Source organism: Lycium barbarum, chromosome 2 (assembly GCF_019175385.1).
Source record: "Lycium barbarum isolate Lr01 chromosome 2, ASM1917538v2, whole genome shotgun sequence".
Classification (NCBI taxonomy): Eukaryota; Viridiplantae; Streptophyta; class Magnoliopsida; order Solanales; family Solanaceae; genus Lycium; species Lycium barbarum.
In genome coordinates, this window is record NC_083338.1 from 25557280 (window position 1) to 25578743 (window position 21464).

The 21464-nt window shown below is 38.3% G+C and overlaps 1 pseudogene; it reads right to left on the reverse strand.

Annotated features, from left to right (window-relative positions):
* Positions 1 to 1543: 1543 nt before the first annotated feature.
* On the reverse strand, positions 1544 to 16299 carry LOC132629425 (premnaspirodiene oxygenase-like; annotated as a pseudogene).
* Positions 16300 to 21464: the final 5165 nt, after the last annotated feature.

Below are 21464 nucleotides of genomic sequence, written 5' to 3' on the forward strand. Positions count from 1 at the left end.
TTGTTTAAAGAGTTTTTTCAATCAATGATCAAAATGTCATTTCAACAGAAAGTATTAATTTCTTGTTCTTGAACTGTATGTTCTTTTATGTAGTTATAATTCGTATGTATCTCACAATTATTTTTCTTTATAAATAATTATGGCTTGATAAAACTTACGCTATTAAAAGATTGTGATATTTTTTTGAATTTCGTAAACTATTAAAGTAACCAATTTAATATTTCTTCTTAGGTGTGGATCAAGAAGATTGGAACTAGTGCAGTTGGTACAAATAAAAAGAAGTGAGTAAGTTTGAAAAATTACAAGATACCTTTTTCCCCTTGTCTTCAGAGAAACCCAATTTGTTATATTTGATATCCTAATTAGTTCTAGTTAAGGAGGAAACAATTCTCTTTATTATATTGTTAAAGTTCTTTTTCTTATGTGAATTTCTTGTGTAGAATTTTGGAAGGAATTGAGGTCAATTACTAGCAACGAAATGCTCGACTTGTGGATTGATTATTTCATCAATCTTTGTTGCAGATTTTATTCGAGAAATTAAGGAACTTAATTCGAATTGGGAGTTAAGCTGGTTTCATGTTGAAATTATAGTATTTAGTAAGATTTTAGCTTTACTTGAAATAGAACATATCATTTGATTTCTTATCATTTAATTTTTACAGAACATTTATTATATTGCTACTTTGTTCTTTCGTTATAATATCAAAATTCATTTGCTTTACATATATTTCATGTTTGTTACAAGAGGTTGACATTTATAGAATGTACAAATTGTATATAAGTATTTGTGTCATAATAAAAATTATATAGATAAATTTTTACGACATTTGACATTTTTATTTTTTGACATTAATAAAAATGTTTGAAATTTAATGTGACATTTTATGAATGCAACAAGTAAATGTCAGACATTTTTAACAACATTAATCTAAATGTCAGTAATTTTAAGCGGCGTTTCATAAATGTCGTAAATTTCTTACCGACATTTACTAAAATGTCAAAAATAAATGTAGTAAATTTTATCGACATTTACCTAAATGTCAAAAATAAATGTCGTAAATTTCATACTGACATTTGCCTAAACGTCACAAAATAAATGTCATAAATTCTTTCCGACATTTAGGTAAATGCCGGAAAATAAATGTCATAAAATTTCTTATTGACATTTACCTATATGTCGCAAAATAAATGTCGTAAATTCTTTCCGACATTTACCAAAAATGTTGTAAATTTCTTACTGACATTTGCCTAAATGTCACAAAATAACATTTGCCTAAATGTCACAAAATAAAAGTTGTAAATTCTTTCCGACATTTACCAAAATATCAGAAAATAAATGTCGAAAATTTCTTACCGACATTTCCCTAAATGTCACAAAATAAATGTCGTAAATTTTCTGACATTTAGTTAAATGTCGAAAAATTCCCAACACTAAAATTTACGACATTTGATCCAAATACAAATTAAATATCGGTAAATGAATTTGCGACATCTAATCAGCTTAATACGACATTTATAAAATGTCGTCGTATATACACTTTCTTGTAGTGAGCCTAGGCTTTAGAGGCTTCACCCAAAAGCCGCCCCAACGGGAACATAAGTCTCCTGTGTCTCACCACCTCATTGCATTCCAAAATTTAAAATCAAAGTTTCTTTGACGACTAATTGTAGGTACTTGAAACTCTCAACATCATTTTCATCAAAAGTTTCGCTACTTTTGAAGGTTTCTCTTACCTCCGCTTGAGCTTTGGCAAATACACTTGGATTCCTCATCAGTTCCACCATGGCCCAAACTAATGTTGATGAGGAAGTTTCGGTTCCCGCAGAAAACATGTCCTACATTTGTGAGGAGTTACAAAATTAAGTTATGTTGTATAATTCTGTCTTGAACAAACTTTTTGACTAACATCGACTCGAAAATTTTAAAAGCATTTTCATACATGACTTGTGTTACTCTTTGGTTTACACTGAAAGGAACTTTTGAATTGTCAAGACCCTAATTATTTGTCTTTTAACCTTGATATTAGCTATTATTTCCATATAAAAAAATGCAATATTGTGGTGTGGTTGACGAAAATTTTTGTTTTGAACTTTTCAAATATGCTATACAGAGTATTAATTTCCTTCCGAAAGCATGGTAGACATTTCTATTTGATAACTAACTAAATCAAATCTCCCAATACCAAAAAAGTTATATAATGTAAGATCTAAATTTGTGATCCAAAATAAGTCAAAGGTAAAATGAGAAATTTAAAGGTAAATTGTCAGTAAATATAGAAATGTATCATTCTTTTTTAGGATGGACGAAAAGGAAGATATTGGCATATAAATTGGAACTGAGTGAATACTGATAGAACCTATGAATCCACCAAAACAGTCTAAGGGACCTGGTCCTAGAACTGGTTTCACCGATAAGATAGAAAGTAAATAAGGTAAGATATTTACGTGGAAAACTCCTTACTCAAGTGATTAAAAATCACGACCTACCCCAGTAGGATTTCCAACTTCACTAAACTGAGTAATATTTCAGATTACAAGCTTTTGCGACCTTGGAATTGGACCATTAATCCCTCCTCTTACAATAACTCTAATGCAAGCACACTCCTGACTAACTCTAGTCAACACCAAACTGATTCAACTAACTCTAGCTAAACCTAAACTACACTATGACTAACTCTAGCCAAGTGTTTACACCAAAAGCTTGATAAAAACAAAAACACCTACAAAATCCTTCTTGACGAAGTATAGGTTTACAATGTAGAGATCATAAAGACAAAGACTAGACAACTCTAGGACTCATAACATCTTCCATTGTTGGGATCTGATCCTTGAACTTGTCTTAGCTTTTTTCTTGAAGCCACCAAGAGAACTATGGCGGCTGCACTTGTATAGATCTGGATTTTTAGGTTTTCAAGTGATAGGTTAAACAATGCAAACATGTTGTTTGAATAGGAACTCAAATGAGAGCATGTGAGATGCATGTGACCTCAATAGAGACGGTACATTGGTCTTTTGCTTTTAGCATGCATACAACTATGCTGCTGTGATACTGCCTGATGGAACAGTGCACAAAGCTTTACAACTATCATGTAATGTACAGTGTTCAGAGGACCTGATCAAAGACTTGGCTCTTGGCATGTTTGTCAAATCATCAAAACTATGAAATGTCATAACTCATCAATTTCCCCCTTTTTGATGATGACAAACTTGTAATTGATGTTCCCCCTGAGACTAGGTTTCCTATTCATAGTAAACTCCAGCAGGATAAGAGTATGCAATTTTTCATTTGTACCTGTGGGACCAGGTTCCTCCTGTAGATTGGACCCTCAACTTCATGTTGACATTTTCACCTGTTATGTAACCAAAATAGCTATGCAACATTCAGCCAACTATATCAACTTCATTTGGGACTTACTTCACCCTGAAAATGTGGCCCTCAGCATCATGAACCATATCAATCTCATTTGGGACCAGGTTCCCTTAGTGGATGTGATCGCAGCATTATAGACGTTTCACTTTCATTTGCATCCACATCATTCACATCCACTGTGCCACTATGCATATATATGATTAACTAACAAGCCTTTTGTTGGAACAAGTAGGTAGTCATTTAGTTAATCATATTGAGCATCAAACGTAGGAATCAAACATCAAAGCTTCCCCCTTTTGGCATTATAAAAAAGAGTCATAAGTTTAGTACAAGCCTAAAGAAGTTCAAAGATATTAACTCAGGCCACTTGGACAAACTCAGAATGAGCACTAACAAAAGAAACCAAAATAATACAAAGGATAAGCATATGCACAAAACAGAGAGAGTGCCATTTGAACTAATTGTTAAAAAGAAGAACTTAGCAGTCAATTATTACCACAAACATACAAAATAAAGTTGTCATAGTTCCAATGTCATCATTCAGACCAAAAGAAGTATTTGGAAAAACAAGGATAAAGTTTAAATAAGATGGTGAACTAAATGGATTGAGTCATGGGTTTGCAGGTTTGGTGGGGTTGAGAGCTTTGAACATCATGTCCTGCCTGGCATCTGCAGCTTTGTGGGTATCCAAGAGGTCCTCCTGAAGTTCTTTAACTTTTTTCTTCAGCTTGGCATTGTCTTCTCTCAGCTCAGCAACCTCTGCTACTTCCACCCGACTAGGACCAGGTCCCTCTACCTTCAGCTTAGCATTTTCTGCTTTCAACAAGGTATTTTCAACCTGCAGCCTCTCCACCTCAGCCAAGGTCTTCTCATTCACCTCAGTGAGACTAGAAATGGTTGAAGTAAATCCATCACCCCCTTTATTTTTCATAAAATCACACTCCTCTAGTGTGTCCAAGGAAAACATCTGTTTCTTTCTCCCTTTGGTGACTTTGCCAGTGACAACCTTGAAGTGCCTCAAACACCTTTATCAAGAAGAAACCATAGGGGAGACCATGCCTACCATCTCTTGTGTCCACGATCTTCATCCAGTATCTGCATTAGGAACAGGTCTTTCTTAGAGGCAATGCGCCTCTTCTCAGTCCTGGGCAACACCACTTTATTGACAAGCTAAAAACGAAGCTGATATTGAGGTTTCATTTGCTTCTTGTAGAGTGTAGCAGTGGTCACCTGCTTTCCTATCCTAACTATGAGGCTTTTGAAATCATCAGATGCCTTGATGTCTTTGTCTTTTCTAAGCTTTTTGACTCCCTCAGTTGGGTCATTCAGAATCTCTCCCAACTGAGTTTCATCCATAGGAAAATCAACCTTTCCAATCTTACATACCAAGGTATGGTCAGCCATGTATTGCAAATTCATAAAGAATTCAGCTACCTCCTTCTCTTAGTCCAACGCATGACCTTCAAGTAAATGGTCCTATTGTTTAGCTCTCAGAATCTCCAACAACTCGTCTAATCCTTGGTGCCCAACCATTTCAGGATCAAACACCCTGCCAAGAAGCACCTTTTATCCTTTCAGATTTTCCTGTCTTAACTTTTCTTCCTCCTTCCTCAGTTTTCTTTGTTTCGAAGAACCAGGTCCCTTGGTTTCATTCACCTTTCTCCTTTTGGATAAACCTGCTTCTTCAGTTTCATTGTTTTTCCTTTTCTTTGGGGACTTAGAAGTTTTCTTCCTCTTGTTCTCTTTAGTAGCATCTTTCTCAATCTCTACCTCACTCATTGTAGTTTTCTCCTTTTCAACTACAGATTTTCCTTATCTTTTAGAGTTTTTCCTTTCCAATGGAGCCTGCTCTTCTTCTTCTTGCTCTTGTGACTCAGGCACAGTCACCACTTCTTCCTCATCTCTTAATCGTCTTAATTCAGTAGTCTTTTTTTACCAATTTTCTCTTCTTTCTTGTACTCTTCCCTTTACTTGACTGAAGAGTAGAGTTAAGTTATGCTCGGGTTCTGGGTCTGTCAGTGGGTGGTTCTTACTTTGTTGTGAAGAGGTTTTCTTCTTAGCAACATGTTTCATCTTGGTTGTGTTTCCCTTCTCAGATGGTTTTGAGAAACCAGGTTCCCTTTCTGAGGATCCTTCCCATGGAACAACAAAAATGGATAAGGGTACAACATCCAAACATTCTCCTTCGGGACCAGGTCCCTCATTCGTAGCCTTCGTTTCACTGAGACTCCCCTGTTCCCCCTGAGTCTCTACATTCTCCTTCTCAGTCTCTCTTTCAGCAATATCACTCATAGCCTTTCATACAACGTCATCAAGTTTTTCACCAACATTATCCAAACCTCTCACATTTTCACTCTCAATCAACAATTCTTGTCCAATGTCATCACTAACCCCCATATTTTCAACATCTTTTCCTAGTTTATCTCTGTTTTCAGCCAAAATTTCAGCAATTACAGGACTACTCTATCCCTCCCCACATGCAGATGTTTTAGGTTCAACCTTTGATTATTTCTTTACATATTTTTTGTTTAAAGGTTCACTCTCCCTTTCCTCACACTCAGTAACTACAGAATCAATATTTAAAGTTTCTCCTATACTTATTTCACTATCCAGAGGATTCGGGTTATCGGAGTTCAGTGTTGGTTCTTCTGAAACTCTTGCTTTATTTTTTAGCATGTCCTCTACCACTACTGGACCATCTTCAATCACACCTTTGCTCGTTGCCTCCATTTCGTCGAAATTATCAACGATTTCCTCAGTGTGGTCAAGGTATTTGGAGGTTGTCAAACTCCCTTAGGAATCGAGTTTTTCTGAAGGGTTTGGGGTTACAAAAGAGCAGACAATTTTCCCATGTGTAGGGCTCTTATTAGTTATAGAGGGACCAGGAATAAATATTTTTGGTGAGAAAGAGGTAGGGTTTTGGTCAGTGGAGTTTTGAGATATTGGAGGTGATGGGGTGGCGTTTAGTCTAATGAAGTAGATGGCATGGTAGGAGAGGGTGTAAGGTTGGCTTTAGTGGCAGTGGGAGATGAATATTTAGGTTAGACATGGTTGATTTTATGCTAAAGAGAGGAGATTGAACAAGAATGAAAAGGGTTTTGATCGAAAAGTGAGTAAAGTGAGAGAGGAAAGAGGGAATTTTGGTTTATATATGGAGAAGGAACAAGTTCTGATTGGTTGAGAGAGAAAACAGTTATTTGAGAATGGGTCGGATCGGAGGAGGTGAAACGATTGGGCTCATTTTTAAAGAAGCGGGAACTAATTATGACATGGCACTTAGGAAAAATTAAAAAGTATATAAATGCTTGAAAAAACTACTAGCCCGAGTCAGAGGGACCTAGTCCCTTGACACTTTTGATAAAAGCTTATGCAAAAACCCTGAAGAGTGCAATGTCTCCAATATTTATGTTGTCCTGAGATTGCCATGTGAGCATACCTTGTTACACATCGGAAAATTTCCCGTTGGAGCGCATGTAAATGAACTAGTAATGCATGCAAATAGATGTGGACGATTAAAATGAGAAGTCTAAGAGATACGAAAAGTTGCAGATTTGAAATCTGCCCAGTGGTCGTAAAGTGCAAAATACGGACCGTAAATTGGTATACGGTCCGTAAACTGGCAGTTGTAAATTTCCATGCAAGGTTTCAACTTTCTGCCCAGTTGAGAAATGGTAGAATACGACCAGGAGGACGGACCGTTAAGTGATTTACGACCCGTAAACCATGGTCGTAAATCACCATGCAAGCAGCCAAAGTTTCTGGTTCTGGAAATGGTTAAAGACGATCGCGAGGGACGGTCCGTAAACTGCAATACGGGCCATAAACCATGGTGGACGACCACTGTTCACCTCAGCGCAGATTTTCCAAGTCATTAAATAAGAGGACCAGCACTTGTTTTATTTCATTTCAACATTACACCACTTCTCTCTAAAACCTCTCTCTACATTTACTATACAAGTTTTCAAGGATATTTGAGGATCAATAACATAAAACAAGGTGAATCAAGAGTAAGAACATCATCAAAGATCATCCAAGTCAAGAAATCCAAATGAAGAAAAACTAGGGTTTTGCTCAAAGTGGAGTATTATCAACCAAGGCTTGTTCCTACAACTTCTAAGGTAAGATTCATGATTTTTACACAATGTTTAAGGTATTGAAGAGTTGAAATACATGGATTGTAGAAAATATGGTCAAGTAAGTCATGAATGATGAATAATGACATTTTGGGGAATAGTTTGAATTGAATCACGAATGTGGTTGTGTTTTGATATGAATGTATTATAATGGTACTAAGATCATGAACTAGACACTTTAGACGAATGGACGAAGTTGGGTGTTATAACCATGAATGTGGGTAAATTAGAGGCGAATTTAGGAATCTAGATAATGCGGATGATGTGAATGACTAATGGTCATTGTTATGATATTAATGAAGGTATAGATGCTAGCATTGGAAGGGAACGTGCAAGTGTAAAATAGTCCGACGAAGAGGTATGTAAGGCTAACCCTTCTTTCATAAGGCATGGTTCTTAGCCAAATTCCTAATTCCTCAATATGAGTATGTTGTATTCAAATGATTGACATTCCGAGCTCATAAGCTTACGATCCTTAGCATGTACTATGATTGTACTACGCTCCTCATATGACGAGTAAGCCTAAGATATAGATGTAGCGATAATGATGATGATAGTGATGACGATGATAATAATGATAATGATTTTAAAGGTGCCTACGGGCTATTATACTTATATGTGCCTATGAAGGGCTATAATGATGCCCCGAGCTTATAACGCCGGGTAGGATATATGTATATGAATATGTATAAAGTATGTATACGATTACGAAACGCGTGTACACCTCTGCAGATGGTATGGATAACCCTGAAGCCTTGGTAGGGCCAGGTATGATTAACCTTGAGCCTTGGTTGGCCAAGTATGTATGAAACACCGAACCTGAGGGGTCGGGTATGATATGTAAATGCTATATATATATATATATACACATATATACACGAAATGACTATGCATATAATATGAATATGAATGTGATAAGACTATGTATATGAATACGAGCACAAGTATGGTACGAGTAATATTATGGACTACGGATGATGATGTAAGTATACGAGTACGTATGATAAATGGATATTTCCTATGAAATGCAAGTAAGTGCAATGGTGAGGATATTATTTTCTCCCCTCCTAGACTATTTCATATGTTGTTCATTATGCTTATATATCGATGTTGATCATGCTTTACATACTCAGTACATTCTTCGTACTGACGTCCTTTTGTTTGTGGACGCTGCGTCATGCCCGCAGGTGCACAAGGAGACAGACTTGATCCATAGCTGCTTATTCAGAGATTGCATAGCAGAGCTCCATTTCATTCGGAGCCGTAGCTTTTGGGTACTTATTCTTTTGTGTATATAATTATGGGCATAGCGGGGTCCTGTCCCGCTCATGTGATATGTTATACTCTTCTTAGAGGCTCGTAGTCACGTGTATATGTTTAGATATGTCTGGCCTTGTCGGCCTATGTTTTGTATATCATTTTGTCGGCCGCGTTGGCCCATGTACATTGATGTGGCATAAATGTCAGTTATGATATAATGGTAGTGTCGTCCAACGGGACTAGTCTGATGAGTGAAAGGAAATGTATGTCTAATGATGTGGCTCGCCTAATTGTAAGCATGAGTAATGGTTAAGAGGGCGCCCGGATGGGCTAGCACCGGGTGCTCGTCGCGGCCCCCTAGTCGGGTCGTGACATACGTGTAACGGTATAAGAGTGAGTTAGATATCTCCAAAAAACACTTCACGCACTGTACCTTTTCTCTTAACATAGCCAGTCATTAAGGAGCCATTGGATGATTTTGAACAAACCCAACTCCAACTGATTTCTCTCAAGATGCTTCCTTCTTAATGCCATGATGAGGATGCGTGCAAACTGGTATATCTTGCAGGCCTTCATGTAAAATGAAACTTTCTTCAAATAATCCCTCAGAATGTACCATTCCACAAATACTCTTCATATCCACTAAGAATCCTGTTCAAATATCTTCAGCATATCTAACCAAGCTAATGTTATCTCTAGAGGGAGAGTAAAGACCAGGTCCTTCCACCTCTTATGGTACTTCTGTACCCTCTTAGCAATCTTCAAAGGAGACTCTTTTGAACTTGGTTAAAATTTAGCATATGACCCAGCACTTAACACAAAGTTGTGTTTTCTAGCAATTATGCGCAACAGCGATCCACTTGACACTTCGGTGGTCTCAACATCCTCTATCCTGAACCTTTGAGAAATTTCTTGATACACTTCAGTTGACTGATCAAGGTGTCTTTTGATGGCAGCTATTTGCAATCCCAAAGAGAAATTTTCCTTAATTGCTATTCTTACTTTAGAATTACTGTGCATGAGTTTGGCACACTCTCTTTCCTCCTTATCAAGCTAGAGTGATAACTCAGGAGCCTCGAGACCTTTAACAGCTACAAGGTTGCTTTGATACAACCCTCACTCTTCAAGTATGCATTTGAGAGAAGCACTTTAACATCTATCTGGAACCATTTGATTTCATATGGGATACAGAGGCAATTTATACCCTGATTTCTTCTTACCATTCCACCGGCACAAAAAAACAATCATTATATTCACTTTCCTCTTCTGGTTTGCCTCTTTGAGTCACAAGTCCTTCTTTGTCCCTTGTGGTGTTTTTCAAGTCATCAATGCTTATTGCAAAACACCAACTTAGTCCTAACCACAGTTGTCTCGGTACTTAAGGACTAAGTTCTACACTTTGTACTTCTTAAATAGATGAAGCTCTTCCTTAGACCTGGTTTGGATCCCAGAGTCTAGAGGAGTGATTTCAGCATCAAGAAGATGAGATCTTTGAGCTTTTAGTTGGATACTTGAATTTCAGCATTTGAGATACTGTGTATCTCCACATGTGATCCATCATGAACCTTTACGAGCCTTGATCACCATTCTTGGTTTGCTAGCCTCAACTTTAGTTATCATTTCAGATTTACACTCTGTGTCCCTCTGCTTTTGTGATTTGATTTTCTTTGTAGAAAAATGTGTTATGAGAAGAAAATCCAATGAGGAATTCTTCATACTTTCAGTGTTGAGTCCTTTTGGAGTCCTTCTCACAATCATTGAGACTGAAGCATTTGCGCCTAAATCTCTTTAGTCAACTAAGTTTGGGCTTTTTTTCCGTTAAGCAGCTCATAGAGATTCTTCTAAAGTAGGGTCCAGATCAAGCACCCACTTAACTCATAGCATACTGGAAATAACACTCTTCATCAACATTAACCTGACCATATCTTCAGGAGTCCTGTCTTTCTTTTCCCAAACACAATGTGGGGTGTTCTTACGAGCAGAAGAACAGGTTAGACTCTTCTTATCTTCAGTACACAATTTGTTGTCATTTGCTATTGGTTTCATAAGGACCGGGGCCTTTATCATAAGTTGATTCATCAGAGGGAGATTTGCATATCTCAGTTCTAGTGACATTGCTTCAAGCACCTGTAACATTTTCATTCACATCACTGAGAGAAGTCAATTACCCATAAGGTTTGTCACATTGAACTCCCCGCAGCTGATATCACTTAGCACACTTGTAGTTTAAACCTTCAACTTGGTACACATATTCAAATTTGTGGAAGAGTGTCTTGTCAATTTTGCTCACACATTTTGCTCACACAAAGAGTATATAATCTCTTCATGTTACCTGTGATGCCCCGAAATATGGCCTGGACGAAACACGGCACTCGGTGCCTTACTGCATTTGACCAAGCGAATCACATGGCTTGCTGAATCACCATGAGGCATAACATGAGCGGAATATAACATGAAATGTGATGAGCTTTTATAAAACATGAGATGTCATAATAATTTAATGAAATACTTGTTTAAATCATGAATGCAGAAAAATCAGAAATTGAGCCAAAGATGGATACACGACTCTGAGTATCTGGCATAACCGATTGACTAGTCTATGAAACCTCTAATCATGAGTCTTGACTAGAAAACGTACTCGCTGGGACAAGGCCCTCCAGCATAACTTTAAATGCATAACTAATAAAATAAAGATAAATGACTAAAACCCCGAATGAGATAGGGGCTCACCAATAAGCTGATACGTGTAGAGTCCTACTAAGTAGATGCGTCGTCTTGTAAATCTGTACCTACATCGAGAAATGCAGACCCCCGGGCACTAAAAGGGGACGTCAACACTTTGAATGTGCTGGTATGTAAAGCAACTGAACGAAATAACATGGACATGGAAATAACATAATAGAGACTGAACTGAAACATGATCATGAACATATGTACATATACATATATAACATGTGTAAAGTATCGTGAGTAGGGAGAGCAGTAAATATAACCGACAACATGCTCTGGTACTTACGTCCTACCAGCATAACACTCATACCTTGCCAGGGACATGAGATTTAATAATATTAAGAAAGGATCCAGTCATTATGAGAGATCGTCCTAAGCATGGGTGGAGCGATCCTCATCCTACGATGGCTACGTAGTTTCAGGCTGCTTGTAGCCTTCTCGGTAATTAATGCAACTCCAAAAAACATGAACATGGAAAATAAGTGGCACTTGCTGCCCATGGAATATCATGAAATCATAACTTGCATGTACATGGATATCATTGGTATTATTATTGCATGAACTTATATATCTTTTCTTGAAAATATCATAATAGTTCATAAACTTGCATGTAAGAACCCATGGAATGTAACGTATGGGTTTTCATTGATTACAGACAGATTCTCAATAATCACAATGATGTATCAAGAACACAATGAAGAATTTATAACAATTTAATACATAATATAACATGGGGCGTGGACCTAGGGTTATCATGAACATGGTTAAAAACACTAGTTTTCGTAAAGCTTCATACTTTATGGAAGAAGATGCGTGGGGAGAACAATGATGTTCCCATACGTAGATAGAAAACTTAAATACTTGGTAATGCTCCAAAATTAAAATTAAAATCTCAACTTGGAAAAAGAATTCTAATCCTTGGTGTTGGATTCTTTTAGGTGGGTTTTCTTGAAAATCCTATGTTAAGAACATGAAATTCCTACTTAGAATTCATCGGTAATTATGGAATTCACTTAGGATGGTCTTAAGGAGCTTACCTTGATGCTTGGAGAAGTTGAGAGGAGGAACTTTCGTGTTAGGGCTTGAGAGGAATGAAGACTTATGAAATAAAAATTGAATTCCCGTCTTTTAATTGTCGCAGTCAAAGTACTGTTACGGTCGTTTATACTGGACCGTAACGCGTGTCAAAATTCCAGAGAGGGTCTAAGTTTGAGGTTGTGTTACGAACATGACATACTCCATATCTCGTGTTACGGTCTATAACGATGAACCGTCATTTGGTCCAAGTTACGAGATGGTGATTTTTCAAAGCCTTACCCGTTACGGTATGAACGACAGGCAACACACGTTACGATCCGTCCCTTGAAGTGTAACGCCGAGTTTTCTGAACTGAAACATATTTTTGATTCCAACACTCTCCTTCTTGGGTTTCTAACCTCCTGAGTCATGAATATGGTTTAGTACGGATTTACGAGGTGTTACAATATCTCCCCCTTGGGATCATTCGTCCTCGAATGATGGGTTGTGGTTAAGATTGGGACTGGACATAGCTTGCATAAATGAACGTCAAAGAAACATGATATAAAACATAAGAGCTTGACATGGTTACGTGGGAACATGGTCATGGATCATGAGAACTGAATATGTGATTACTTAGAAACATATACAAGGGAACATGAAACTGAGTAGTACCTACATGAATGAGAATCATAAAACATTTGTCCTCGATTTATGACTAGTGATTAAGAATCGCTACTAACTATGGAATCTACAAAAATTATGGTAAGAGTTCCTTTATAATTCAGACCCTCACGACATTTCTCAAACGCCTGCCAGCTAACTAAAGTACCAACACGCAACTCACAGGGTATCTTAATACATATGAGGTGACATAACGTGATTACTGAATCTTGAATATGGCTAACATGAATACTGAGCTAGCCTGAACACACGGATATTGGCTTAATGATTACATAATTACCATACATGGGGTTTGGAAGAGAATCCGTAGGCACGAATGACATGAGTACTGGAAATAGCCACAAACATGACATGATTACCTGGGCGTGAGGCACATGATGTGGGTCATAAATACATGAAGACTGGCTGACATGAATACATGAGTGCTAAACTTTCATGAGATACGAATACGTGTAAACATGGATATCATAACATGGGATCTGAATGTCAAAAACATGATTGTCACAGCATGAGGGTTGACTACTAAGCGCAAATAGGATTTAGACACTTACAGACTTGATCATAGACGTTCGTATGTCACCACGGTAATATGAGATAGGAGTATGACTTAGGCTTTGAATGTAAGCGCAACTAGGTGTGAATGCGACAAAATTGAGTCATATAACAAGAATATGATTCTAACATAGGTATTCATAAAGCTCTAGCATAGGTATGACATGAATACATCGAATCTGACTAGAATACTCAGGAGATAAGCACCATAGGGTACAGGAAAGGAACTCTTGTTTGCTCTGAAACATAGATAGGAATACCTTGGCATATCTTGCTTATTATCATGAGCGGATCATAAAGGATTGAGAACAAGGAATCATTTCATGCGAATCATAGGGGACACTTCGTCTTAGAAAATAAACATGGCATGCGTACATCAAACGAAAGGACGTAACATGGAACATACATGGAAATGGGATTAATATGGCATAAAACATGAATATGTTTCTTTCACATTCATGAATATGCTTGATCCCAGACTACTAATAAGTATGTTTTTGGCTTAGATATCCTTCTGAACAACCTCCCTGTCAACATTATTTTGTTCGTCCTTTATCTTTGGATCTGTTGGAACACTGGTCACACAATTATCCATAGGAGAATAAGAACCATCACAGATGATGTTCTACAACTCTGAGTTTGTCCCATGATGAAATCCTGCATTCTTGCCTTCCACCATCCATAATGTTGTCCATTGAATCTTGGTGGCCAATTGATATATTCTCCTTTCTCAAGACTTGGTAGATCAGACAGAACGAGAGATCATTTCTAGGTGTTACCCTTTTAGAAGAACCTGCTCTGATACCAATTGATAGAACCTATGAATCCACCAAAATAGTCTAAGGGACCTGGTCCCTGAACTGGTTTCACATATAAGACAAAAAGTAAATAAGGCAAGATATTTACATGAAAAGCTCCTTGCCCAAGGGATTAAAAACCACGACCTACCCCTATAGGATTTCCAACTTCACTAAACTGATCAATATTTCAGATTATAAGCTTTTGCAACGTAGGAATTAGTCCACTAATCCCTCCTCTTACAATAACTCTATTACAAGCACACTCTTGACAAACTCTAGTCAACACCAAACCGATTCAACTAACTCTAGCTGAACCTCAAATACACTATGACTAACTCTAGCCAAGTGTTTACACCAAAAGCTTGATAAAAACCAAAACACCTACAAAACCCTTCTTGACGAAGTGTAGGTTTACAATGTAGAGATCATAAAGACAAAGTCTAGACAAGTCTAGGACTCATAACATCTTCAATTGTTGGGATCTGATCCTTAAACTTGTCTTAGCTTTGTTCTTGAAGGCACCAAGAGAACTATGGCGGCTGCACTTGTATAGATCTGGATTTTTAGATTTTCAAGTGATAGGTTAAACAATGCCAACATGTTGATTAAATAGGAACTCAAATGAGAGCATGTGAGGATCATGTGAGATGCATGTGACCGCAATAGAGACGTTACACTGGTCTTTTGCTTTTAGCATGCATACAACTATGCTGCTGTGGTACTGCCTGACGGAACAGTGCACACAACTTTACAACTGTCATGTAATGTACAGTGTTCAGAGGACCTCATCAAGGACCTGGTCCTTGGCATGTTTGTCAAATCGTCAAAACTATGAAATGTCATAACTCATCAAATACTTACAAAAATAATAAATTTTATGTTGTCGTTGGTGATTGGAAATTGAAGGCCTCCCTCTTTCATAAGTCTTAGTAGAACATCAATTATATCTTCACCTCTTAATTCACCATTAGTCTTACCAATTGCAAGATTTTTCTTGTGCTCATTTATAACATTTTCAACAATTTCATCTACCTTATGGTAGGCATGCATAAGTTTACCCTTTATGCCACTTAGCACATGGAGAAGCTTAAGGGAAGGGAATATGTCAGCCACATCAAACCCTCTTGTTAAACCTATCACTTTTTTTTTTAATCAAATGTAGAAATTTGTCTTGCTCCTTAAATACTTTTCCAAATGTTGATCTACATATCATGGAGCTAGTGAATAGGAAAATTCTTTTTGTTGCATTAACTGGCTCACCAGAAGATGACCGGAAAAAATCAATAAGGCGAGGAGCTTCATCGCGCCCAATCCAACTGAATGACCGTACATTCTTGGCACTTAGCACTTTCATGACATAAATTTTACGCATTTGTCTCCAGTAATCACCATAGGGGGAAAATGCAATGTCGGACCTATTATAACAAGACAATCTCGAGGGCCAAAAGTTTAGGCCTAGATGCAAAAGCGAGTTCATGAGTTTTTAGTATTTCCTTCGCCATCTCAGGAGAAGTAACCACAATTGCAGAAACTTCACCTAATTGAAGGTGCATAATTGGACCATTTTGGCTAAATCTCTAAGGACATGATGAGGAAGTCCACCTATCATATGAAGCATGCTTCCAAGAAAAGGTAATTTCCATGGACCTCGAGGCAATCTTTTGGTTTGGCTATTGGAATTCTTCCAGTATGTCATTAATAAAAACAGGAAAGAAACAAAAAGGAACAGGGAAAAGAAATTGAAGAACTGCATTTTATTAGAAGGCAAAAAGAGGGTTATTAGTTTAAGTTGATACGCTTTGCATTTATAGGCTTTTGTTTTGGCACGACATTGGATTTATTTAGACAAACAGGACTGATGCATTGTTCAGCAACTTTTGCTTATTCCCATGTGAAATGATTCAACTGATCTAAAGAAGGAAAATTAGGTAAGCATTTTTATTTTAATCAACTAATTATTGGGGATCCAACTATTAATTAATTCAATTTTCGTCCATGCTGGTGGAGTTCCTAGTAAACAATGGAGCATGACCGTATCAGAAGACTGTCAATTGCGGCTGCTATAAATTCGACTTATTTAAAGAAGAAAACTCACTAATTCAGATTCAGTGTAGACTTTCCTAATTATAATGATTAAAGTTGTTCCAAAATCTGATTGCTTTCAAACATGGTTGCCTTTGCAGGTTTACGTGAGTATAAAAATTATTTATACTAATGCTATATATTAATAATTTTTTTTATTTGGAGTTTAAGTAATATACAACGTTAATGTATACAAAATTTACTTATTCAAAAGATATGTACAAGTAAGCCTCCTTAAAGTATGAGATTACAATCTTAAAAATAAGATATATTATCTACTACAATACGTAAAAAATGACCCGATTATAATGGCGGAGTGTAATCTCTTTATTAGAGTTCAAGTAACATATACCATCAAAGTAAACAAATTTTACACCATCAAGTCATCCGAAAGTTATCTACAACTAATCCTCCTTAAACTGGGAATAACACAACACCCAAACACTTAACTCCTTTCATTTTAATTGAACTAATACACGTGTTCCTGTTTTTCTTGTTTAATCGGACTGCCTTGCATTCATATATGGCTGCTGCAAAATAAGGCAAAAGATTCGAAATTGATATTAAATAATCAGGACTGATGGGCTGAGAATATAAAAATAACGATGTTAAATGGTAATAAAATATTTGCGCAGGTACACGGGCCTTTATAGGCCTCGTATTCTTGGTTTTCAAATGAACCTTTTATTCTCTCTTTTCTTTTCTTCTAACTAATGTATACAACAGTATTAAATAACACATATTTAGAAGTAGCAAAATGATAACGATAAAAGATTTATCATCTTACTAATTTCCAATGGAAAGCCTTTTAAAAAAAAAAACCCAGATTGTCTGGGGTGTTATATACCAGAAACAACGGGTCCAAGAGGTGGACTTGGCCTTAAACCCCTAAATACAACACTAGAGGATAACACATATATCCTATCAACAGGGAAGTGAAGATAAACACTTAGCTTAAACAACCCTTGCAAAAGTATGACTCCTATACAAATTAGCTTACAAAAAAATTTGTCTCTGTCATATTTGATCCTTATTGAAGGCATTTGGCTCTTGTCCAGTTCGAATGGACCTCTAGCTCCTATAGAAAGTTGTTGATATGAGTCATATAAGGCTTCATTCTGGCTTCTTGCTACAGTCTTGGCTAAATAGTTTGCTACTCTATTAGCCTCTCTAAAACAGTGCTCCAGTTAGACAGTGCTCTAGTTGGACAGTTGCTCGCCCGGATCAGCATCTTGGATGGTGGGCGCTTCTGCACACTCTTCTATTATCACCGGGCAATCTTCTTCTCGGAATGGCATCCCTATCCCTTCTTCTACATTTCCATCATCTGGCATAGGCATTTTGTTTGGGAATGACTGGTAGAAGTCTGGGATAGGCTTGCGGAGCTTCGCAGTGCCTTTCTCCTTTTCAGCGACTGTTGAGACCTCGTCATCAGTTGGTACATACCCTAACCCAAAGTGGAAATTATTTTGGGGAATGGGAATTGGCTTTGTGATGCCATGTAGATCCCTTCCCAAGCCTCACCCGGGTTCAAACCCGTTCTGAAGGATGGTTGAGGCAATCATTCTATAGACTGATGGCATAGGTGCTTCTGTGGAGTCCATCTTGTGGGCAGCCCCTACTAGTTCCATTGCGTGGAAGTCTATTCCGTTTGGCACCGCTTCGATGATAGGCGCTGAGTTGTTTGGGTAGTTGTGAATGCTACCTTCTCCGTGAATCACAACCTCATGACCATCCCACACAAATTTTAAAGACTGATGAAGTGAAGATGGCATGTCTCCTGCCATGTGGATCCATGGCCTTCCTAGTAATAAATTGTAATTTACAGGTATTTTCATGACCTGTAATTCAGTGACGAATTTTGCTGGCCCTATTTGAATGCGGAGGTCAACTTATCTGGTGGCGTCACACTGAGCTCCGTCGAATGCTCATATGTTGGTAAGACTTTGGCAGACCTTCCTGAGGTCATAACCCAGTTGGGTAAGCGTGGATTCAGGGCAAATGTTGAGACAAACCCCGTTGTCAACCAGAACTCGGGTCACCACTTTATTTTGGCACATAACAGTGATATGTAGTGCTTTGTTGTGATTCGTGCCTTCTTTGGGCAACTCCTTCTTCTCGATCATATCTTGTATCTTGTACTTTAGATTGATACAATCCTCATTACTGTGCCCGACTCCGTTAGAATGGTAAGCATACGTTTGGTCTGCCCGATAAAATCGGTTCCTGGGATCGACAACCTTCGGGGGAAGTGTTTGGATCATTCCTACGGTGCTCAATCTTTTGAATAGCTCAGTTCGGGTCTCAATTAATGGGGTAAATATACGGGCAGGCTTGTTTTTGAAGTTCTGACATTGCACATTATAGGCATTTGGTGGTGGTTGGTTTTGGTAATTTGTTAGAGGGTTATTTTGTAGAGGCCTATAAGCAGGTGCGGGAGTTTGGTAATTTGGTTGTGGAGCTTGGTAATTTGGTGGTGGTGATTGAAAGGTATTTTGTGGATCTTGGTAGTTAGGTGCTGGTGATTGGAAAGTAGGTTGCGCGTAATAAACGGGCACCAGGTTGTATGGAGTGGGTAAGTAGGTATTTAGGGGTGGTGATGAGTATATTTCCATCGGAGGTTGGAATTCCTCCTTTCTTTTGGGTCTCGTGCTAGGAGTATGGGAAACATTAGCCACATCCTCTTTCTTCTTTCTAACAAACCCTGTTGAGCTTGATCCGGTAGCCTTGCCGGCTACACTCATGATCCTTCCTGACTTTAAACCATCTTCTATGGCTTCCCCCATTTTTACGAGTTCAGAGAATGGTCTTCACCCATTGGAAGCATTCGATCATAAAAATCCATTTCTTGAGAATGGATAAATACTGAGACTAATTCTTCCTCGCTCATTGGCGATTGCACTCGAGCGGCTTCAGCTCTCCACCTACTCACATATTCGCGGTAGTTCTTGGTGGACTTTTGTTTTACTGTTTCCAAGTAATACCGGTCTGGTACTGTTTTTACATTGAAATGAAACCTCTCCATGAAGGCTTCAGCCATATCCTCCCACGTAATCCATCGGCGTATGTCTTGTGCTATAAACCACTCGGAGGTTTCTCCAGTCAAACTTCGGTTGAATAGCCTCATAATAAATGCTTGATTATCTCGAACACCGCCCAATTGGTCACAGTAAGCTCGAAGATAGGCCATGGGGTTGCCCGTTCCGTTGAACATTTTAAACTTTGAAGCCTTTGGGCAAGTCTAAGCCCAGATGCATGCACATATCATCATAGCTCAAACCTGTGGCTTTACAGGTAGCTCATGTGGATTGTTCCAACATTTCGGCCATTTTACACTGCAATTCCTTATCCCGCCGATCCTGCTTGACTTTCCACGCCTTGTCCATCTCTTCATAGTGATCAATTTCTTGGTGATCCGGTGAGAAGGTGTTTGGGGTGATGGGTATGTGGAAAGAGACTATTGGGTAGGCAGGGTGATTTTTAGGTACATAGGTGGCTTTTACGGTTGGTAAGGAAATGATGCTTGGGCGTGCAGTGGAGCTAGGGCAGGTGGCCTTGCAGTGTTGTGTAGAAGCGAACTGAATGAGTGGTTTCGGGAATTCGGACAACGTTCGAGGTTAGTAGGATGTGGTATGAGGTACCAATGTGATCAGCAACAGTTGGGTTTGGGGTAAATGGCATTGTCGTTCCATTAGGGTAGGTGGGCAAGTGATCGGGTAGTGGTGAGCTTAGGATGGAAAAGGCGGTGGAGACCTCCTTGCCTCAGTGGGCACCTCTTTGGCAGCATTGGCTGTTTCCGCTCTTGCGACCTTTTCTTGGAGGTTAGCAACTTTCTCAAACAGTATCTTAATAACATCCTCAGAAGGCGAGGATTCTTGTAATTCCGGTGTTAGTGACTCCCTAATGGCTAGTTCAGTCCGATTTTATTCATCTTCCGTAGTACTAGTCATTTTTGCTTTTCCTCGGTCTTGTTGGGACATGGATGCTATTGCAGCTTTAGATATTGTGAAGTATGCCAGTATGAACACGGATCAACTTGCTCTTTGTATAAGAAAAGAATAACTCAAAAGCAAATGATGTTAGTACGTTAGGCGACAATAAATAAGGAAAATATCACATAGAGTCGGAATGTAAAGCACGTAGCATATAAAAATCATATGTTTTATTCGAAAGCTTGATTGATCCCTTGTACCGGGGTTTCGGGTGTCTTTGGCTCTTTTTGAGTCATGTGGGTCTTGGTTTAGGTAATGGGGGGTATATATTTATATAATAAAGGGACCGAGTCTTACGTTGACTGCCTACGTAACCTTTCGCAAGAAATCAGGCCCTCTCGTAGTTCAAGTTACATAAATAATGACACTCCTATTTTAAACTTACCCAAAACCTTCCCATACCAGGCCCGATAAGGGATTCCTACGTATCCCTCCTTAGGATATCAGGTCGGACGTAGTTTCCTTTACATAGAAATAGGGGGGGGGGGGGGGGGATCTTTCAAAACACAAAATGGTATCCCCTAAATCTACCTAAAAGTGACCTCTCCTTGAGATCGGAACAGGTGTTTTTCCTTTCCACCATGTTTTCTGTCCAAAGGCCCTACTTCTTAATATTATGGCGGGATCACTACCCAAATCCCTCCCGTATGGACCAAATGCTCTAGCTTAAAATTGAAAGCCTCGCACTTTTTCAATGTCATGCCCCGGGGATCCATAGTGGAAGAGAAAAATCCTCTTGTGACTCGTTCCTACGAACGAGGTCTTCCAAGCAGCCCTAATTGGCTGGATCTTCCCTGTGCTTGCCAATTTCTTAAAGATGCTCGCGTATGAGTCCTTAAAAATG